We start from the raw sequence: 8,180 nt of genomic DNA on the forward strand, positions 1-8,180 counted from the left end.
CGATAAGGTGCTTTTGCAATCAGCTTTGTTCTGGGTAACAAGTCAATACGGAATTCCACTTGTCGATCAGGCGGTAATCCAGGAAGATCCTCGGGAAATACTTCCGGATAATCACATACAACGAGAATATTTTGCATCACCTTCTTTTCCTTCTTAGCATCGATCACGAATGCCAAGTATGATGTACACCCCTTAGTCAAACATTTTCTGGCTTTCATTAGAGAAATGATTCCAGAATTTACTCTGTGTTTATCTCCATACACCATAAATGACTCTTTCCCAGGTGGGTTCACTTTCATTATTTTCTTCTTGCATAAAATTTCGGCATCATTGGCGCTAAGCCAATCCATTCCCAAAACGGTGTCGAAACCATTAAGCTCTATAGGCAATAATTCCTCGTGGAACTTATTCCCATTTAGATCAATTAAGATGTTTTTCATACGATAGCTAACATGTACAAACTTGCCACTAGCAACTTCGACTAATAAAGCATTATCTAGTCTAACAACAGGCAAAGCTAGTTTTCTACCAAATTCATGCGATATAAAGGAGTAGTTGGCTCCAGAATCAAATAAAATTTGGGCAAGAAAATTGTTAACAAGAAAGGTACCTGAAGCGACATCAGCTTCATCCTTAGAAGCCTCCAGTGTCATCTGGAATGCTCTCTCCTTCGGCTTTGGCGGAATGTTGGGTCTTGCTGCTTCCTTCTTTTTCGGACAATCCCTTGAGATGTGCCCCTCCTCACCGCAACCATAGCAAACTTTCTTGGTGAGGGTACAGTCGTTGGCAAAATGCCCTGGATTTCCACATTTGAAGCATGTGACCACTTCCCCGTCACATTTCCCATGATGCTTCTTCTTGCACTTGTCGCACCATTTCGCCTCTACCTTTCCTCCACTTCCTCTCGAACCAGATTTCGAGAATTTACTTTTCTTGTTGGATCCTGAAGATCCCTCGAACTTCCTCTTTTCACCAACATCTATCCTTTCCAGACCCTTTTCCTTCTGTTGGGCCTCCACGTTCTTAGCTGCTCGAACAACCGTTTTTAGAGTAGTTGCCATCTTGACTGTCGGACCAAAGTCGGCAGGCAGTCCATTCGTGAACCTCTCAATCTTGGAGAATTCTGTTGGCACTAGGTACGGAAATTACTTCATTTTCTCAGTGAATGTTGTAGCATAGTCATCTACACTCATCTTCCCTTTCTTCAAGTTTTGGAACTCATTGTTCAGATCAATCAGATCTATCTCTGAACAATATTGCGCCCTTAGTTGTTCCAAGAACTCCTCCCATGACATTTTCCAAGCTTCTCCTCGTGGCATAGTATCTGCCAACAACTTCCACCAGCTCAAGACTCCAGTCTTCAGTTGCATAACTGCAAATACAGTCTTCTGTTTGTTGCTACAGTCGCAACTTTCAAATACCATCTCCATTTCGGAGATCCAATCCATAATTTCAACAGGATTTGGGCTCCCAGAAAGACTTGGCGGTTTGGCGCCCAAGAAATTCTTGTACATTCGCCCATCGTTGTTGTTTCTCCTTTCCGGACTGTTCCTTCATTCTTCTTGAGTTCCAATTTGACTCACAATGTGACTATTGTTCCCTTCCTCAGATCGTTCAAGGAATCAGTTCGGGTTCCACGTTAGGTATGATAGGTTCGTCTCTATTTCCATGAAACATCTGTCGCATTTCTTCCCTTTGTTCGGCTAACATAGCCCGAATCATGGCTTGCACTCCAGCCATGGTGATCTGTTCTGGTGCAGCAGCTTCAACAACTACTTGTTGAATTACAGGGGGTTGATTCCTGTTCTCGTTTTCGTTTCCAACACCGCTTCTTGTTCTCACCATTTTTGATCTATACACCGAATAAGGTGAAATTTAGATCTTCATTCACGATAGATATTCAAATCATCCTTATCACTCAGAAACGATTACATGTTAGTTCTAATACCGTAGACATACGCTTAGAATCCTACACACATAAGGTTTCCAGATCCAGTCGGCAACAGACCATAGATCCGAACAAATAATATCATATATGGCAACATATAACATTTAGCACATTAAAGCATTTTAGTCAACTTTCCTAAAATAAACTAGTGCTTGTGTCTAAAATCGAACAGACACACCTCGCAAACTCCACTAGCATTCTAAGTTTAAGTTTAGAAATCCTACAAATTCCTAGTTCGCTTAAACTAATGCCAATTGTGACATCCCCAAAATCGCGGCCAGAAAAGACCGGTTTCATTTATGCTTTTTAAAAAATTTCAGGTTAAATCCTTTTAAAAAGAGATGCGGAATTTGTTCCCAAAAACAAAACATGATAAAATAGATATTTATCAAAACATTTTGTAAAGAAATATGATTTCATTTCATAGTCAAAAGTCTGGATGTCACGTTCTGATACAGATCATAAAGCATAAACGATAGCATTACAAGTCATTCAACAGATATATACATATACAAACTTGTAAACAAAACAACTTGATGATTCACCAATCTTAAACTCTTGCGCCACTTCCTGTAATACAAATAAACTGAGTAGGTCAGGCTTGGGAGCCTGGTGAGCATGTAGGGTTTTCAACCCACAATAAATAATTATATTTAATTCAACAATCAACAATAAACCCGATTACCCATTCTCATTATCCTCACTTTACGTCCCTAAAAATAACATCTATTATAAGGAACCTAATTCAGGATTTTCATCGGGACGGACATTACTGCAGAGGGGCTTCCTCAACAATAAGTGTCCTAAAGGCAACCATGTGGGGGATAGAGTACACCAGTGAACACGTCGTTCACAATACCTACAGGTAATGAGCCTTCTAGTGTTCCACAGGATAGTCTAGAATAGTCCGTGGTCGTCGTCCATACTCTGCTGAATGACTAGAATAACACCAATAACACCGAGGCCTCTCATCTGTTTATTACACACCAATTATCTACCCATGTTCTACCCAACATATTAGTAGATAAAAATATACATTTTTATATATTGTTTAAAAACCTATATAGCATACTTTAATCGACACATATTCCACATAACAGATGAGGCATACACACATAACACGTATTTCATAGAGAATAAATTAGATCTATAAGATAGAAGAGAGAGTGAATATACACTCACACGTATAACAACAAAATATATACACATAACACGTATTTTTATATAAAATACTTCATAATATTGCGTTGGAATGAAAATAACTACACAATCACATGATCATAAGATGATCGGACAACACTACGGCTTGCAGACGAGGTGTTTCTCCGTAGATCTGGAAGATTCACAAAAACCGGCTCCTCGCAGGCAACGCTTCGGCTCGGGAATAACGCTCTTCGGGATCCTCGGGGCTTCAGATCTTACTTCGGGGGTCGGGAATATTACCAGGGCTTCGGGGTACAAATGGCATGCAAATCGAGGCAAAACTAGAGAGAGGAAAGAGTTTGAACAAGAGAAAATGGCTGATCTTGGTTTCTATTTATAAGCTGGGGGTCTGGGATTACGCTGGGCGTAATTTCAAATTACGTTGGGCGTACTCAGTATGCTGGGCGTAAATTGGTTACGCTGGGCGTACTTTGACGTCACTGCATGCGTCGATCGGTGGCACTCGAGTGTTGGTCAGACAAGTTGCATCCTCCTGAGTACGTTGGGCGTACTCAAATTACGCTCAGCGTAATTTGACTCGTCAAACTTCTAAATTGTATAACTTTCGCATACGAGCTCCGTTTTCAACGTTCTTTATATCCACGCGTAGGTCAGACTATACTCCATAACTTTCATTTAGACTCCGTCGGCTAATTTAACTTTTATTTTTATTATTTATTTTTAGGAGGCCGGGACAGAAAAACTTCGTTATAAATTCATAACATCTTCGTCCGACGTCTGTTCTCACCTAGCTTTTCATCGTTTCGCTACTAACAACAAGATCTTCAATTCTCGTTTAGATTTTTTTGGTTAAAAACCGCTCGATCTCAAATCTTGTTTCCGGCTGCATACTGTCACGTCGAAACTTCAGAAAAATCATAACTTCCTCATACGAAGTCCGATTTGGGCGTTCTTTTTATGCACGCTTTTGGTTTAACGAACTCTACGACTTTCGTTTAGATTACTAAGGCTAAATATCGCTCTAACGTAAATTTCACTTTTTGCGTCGTTCAGCATTGTCGGTTCTTTCGCGAAACTTCGACAGGTCATAACTTCTTCGTTATAACTCAGATTTCGGCATTCTTTATATATTCAGAAACCTCATTTCAACTACTATAACATTATCTAAAGATATCAAGTTTATTTTACACTTAAATTTTGATGCTCATTTTATTCTTAATTAATCATATCACATAATTAAGCACTTAAGCACAAAACACATAATACTCATATAATACGTTCTTATTATTTCAAATTGGGGTTACAATGGTTAACCTAGACTATTACATTTCTAAAAATGGCAAGCCCAGAAACACGGGCGTTACAGACGTGGAGGTGACGGAGCGGGTATGAGTGGAGTGCACGATGAGGAGGAGGATGATTGATTGTTTGTTTTATTTTGTTTTGCTTTGGTTTGTTTTTATTGTGTTATTTTGGGATTGTAAGAACTATGAAGATATTATGTTACTTCTATTTTTCTTTGGTTGATATTTCTCAGAAATTGATTGGACCGCCTAGAAAGGGTACCGAGATAGAAGTGCAAACGTCTTTAGTTGGGAGTGTTTATAGTTGAGTGTCGAGACCCTTATTTTAAAATAAGTGTGGGGTGAGTCGAGAGAGTGGATAGTCAGTAAAAGAGTCAAATATTGGTGAATTTAAAAGAGTCTTAATACATTAAGACATTGGGTTGCATTGAACATATTAGAAGAAGATTTGGCAATGTTTGTTTTCTGTCTGCCCAGATTTCACGACGTGAACCACTATTACTCACGTTGTGAATCAGTTCCCAGGGGTGTCTAACATCCGCGTATTTGCGACTTCACGATGTGAACCATTATTACTGACGTCGTGAATTTGAGATTTTTACAAGTTCAAGGCCTTTGACATATTATTCTTTAATGGGTTGATACCATTCTTCTTGTCATTATTCTGGAGGTTATTGTGGCTCATTTTCACTACCATACAATGTGGCGTATGCTTTCCCATGTTGTTCATTCTATTTGGAAGATTTCCACCACATTTTTAGAATATTGAAGGCTCTATTTCATGTTTTTCCAGTGCATTTCTTATTTCGCGAGTTCAAGATCCAAGTTTCTATTTCTCAGAGTCCGTATTCAAGATGCATGTTTTCCACACTTTTGGAGATGTTTACGCCACTATCCTAGGGGAGTCTGTTCCTTTTTCTCCCTTTTTCTTAATTTTGATTTATTTTATGCATACAATGAGGGCATTGTATAAAATAAGTGTGGGGTAGGGGTAGAAAAAGTAAATTACTAGGAAATTTGAAAATTGAAATTTTTAATAATTAAATCTAGTAATAATAATAGTTGGTAGTGTTGCATGAGATGATCCGATGAGAGCTCAAATGTTTAGTTGATCCAACACACGTTATAGTGCATTTGTGGCTTCTCTTATTTTAGTGAAATCATGGAACAAAAACAAAACCTCGCTTAGTTTGAAGGATGCAATATGTTTAGCATCGTGTACCAGAAATGTATCCAGGAAAATTATTATATTTAACCAATAAAGGTTGAAGTTGAGCGCCCCTGCTTAAGCATGTAGGATTTGAGTGAAAAAAAAGTGAGTCACTTGTTAAAAAAATGAGAGAGAATTACAAGAAAAAGTTTGAAGAATTTTTGGAGCATCAAAGTCAAAGCACGAAGAACAAAAACCAAAATTCCAAGAAATTCAAAAATTTGAAGATACTAGAAATCAAATCAAACAAGGTGGGAATTTAAAAAAATCAAAGATCAAATTGTCAAGAAAGTGAAGAAATTCAAAAGAGCTCCATAGTGGTATCATAAATTGTAATTGTCTAGATTATGTATGCTTGGGTTTCTCAGCCAAAAATACCTTGAGGTTAGGAGGTTTTCTGAGGATGGATTCGGAGGGATGCATAAAATGAGCATTGATCGGAAGAAGTGGGCGAGTGTTTATGAAGATTGTGAGTATTTAAAGTATGGGGGGGTACTTTAGGAAAATTTTAGACACAAATGCATGCATTGAGGTCTTGGCATAATGGCTAAGCTGGAATCGAATTGCTCTATGTGATGTTAGTAGTAAAGGGTTAAGTTTAGATTTGCTTGAGGGCAAGCAAAGTCCAAGTGTGGGGTATATTCATATTCATAATTAGCTTTGTATTTGCATAATAATTCTTACATAGCATATTCTCAGGTCACCTGTAGACAGGTACCGATGACAGGTTTTGAGAAGATGGAGCACTTCCAGACTCGTCTTTATTTTGATTTTAACTTTTTGGTGTCTTATTACTATATTTGCATAGAACACACTTGTATGAAATTATATTATTAATGCAATGGATGATGTTGTTGCTTGTTTACTATTATGCATTGTTATGATACTGTACATGACGTCCTCCACCCCGAATGTTTCCGCCAATTTGGTTTGGGGGTGTGACACGAGAAGCCCTACGCTCCTAGCATCACACCCGAGCCTTAAAACCTTCCGAATAAAGCTTAAAATGCATAAAAGGCCGAGATTTCAATTTACAGTCGTACCCTTGGCTCCCGAAGACACAATTGAAAACATGATCACTTGAATCATAGCAACTACATTCGAGATAGGCTAAATTCTTCCTTTCCCAAAGCTCTAATCCCCATGACAACTAATGATTGAGCCACAACCCCAATCAATAAGGTAAATATGAAATTGGGTGTTACAAAACTGGGCCCCATTTTAATGATCGTTTGGTATGTGTGATGATTAGGTGAAACCTTGACAATTTCAATGAGGGCCAAGACTTGAAGTAAAAAAGAACTCGTTTCAAACACAAGGTGAGTCGACAATTTTTCTTGACTTTAGTGCATAACTAAAAACTACATCTCATAGGTGGATTGTTGTTCCAAAATAAGGATTCATGCTAGATTTATAAATGCTTGTGAAAATTGTTGAAAATATGTCGTTTTCATCTTGTGTATGGTTGTGTCTTGGTATCGGTTGATATGGTGATATTCATGTTATGTGATAGTTGTAAATTGCATGCGGATATGATGTTTCATGAATTGGTAGTTATATGCTAAAGTATGGTGACATCTTGATGAACTTCAATACAAAAATAATTGCTCGTTTAATTTGTATTATTTTGGTGTATGCATGTTTTGCGGGGTGTAATGGTGACATCAGTAGAACCTTGCAAGTATAATAGATTGAAAGAGCTTAAGCCTTATCGGTTGTTAGCTACATGAACTTTCTAGATGGTCGTGTGACACGTGGTTTGTGTACACCTCGGTGCACAGGAACTGGAGTGGTGTTGGCTTTATGGTGTGGCCGGATCAAACATCACGTGGGAATCGGGAGGTTTATCAGTAGAATTGACACCGTTTGAAACCGATCCTGAACAACACCATGAAGTACTTGTACTTTGCAAGTCGGAGTAACGAAAGTGGAAGTCTTGTGGTTGGTGTATTCGTGTGGAAGTCATGAGCCACTTAGAGCACTAAACTAGATGAGCACACGATTAGTGAATGGGGTTAATTTGTTGGGTAGACTGTCACTAAGGAACCCTAAAGCAGTTAATTGGTTGAAATTAAAAAATTACATATAATAAATGGTGAATTAAATTATATGTAAAAATCGGTTTAGTTAAGTTGAGAATTATATGATTGAAATAAATTATGATATAATGTTACTTGTTTTTCTTGACTATGCTATTATCATGATTTGCATGGATGACCCATACGAGAATTGTGTGTTTTCTTTTTGGTTGTGTACAACTTTTCGGCTCACGAGGCGGTCGCTGACACTTGTTTCCTTGTTGAATGCCTTTTGATTGGTACAGGTAGCTTAGGAGCATGGCTTAGTGTGGTTGGGTTCCTTTTGGGTAGTTGGTTTTAATGAAGATGCCACTTGAGCACGTTTGGTTTTTATTTTTGGATCCTCTTTTCCACAATGATTAAACAGTTGAATGTTTGTTTTTTGAAAGTGGTAACATGTGGTTCATTGAGTATGGTTTGAAAATAAATAAATAAAAATATAAAGTATTCTATTGCAATTTTCCGTTAACAAGGTT

Source organism: Lactuca saligna, chromosome 5 (genome assembly GCF_052625555.1).
Source record: "Lactuca saligna cultivar CGN05327 chromosome 5, ASM5262555v1, whole genome shotgun sequence".
In the NCBI taxonomy this organism is placed as follows: Eukaryota; Viridiplantae; Streptophyta; class Magnoliopsida; order Asterales; family Asteraceae; genus Lactuca; species Lactuca saligna.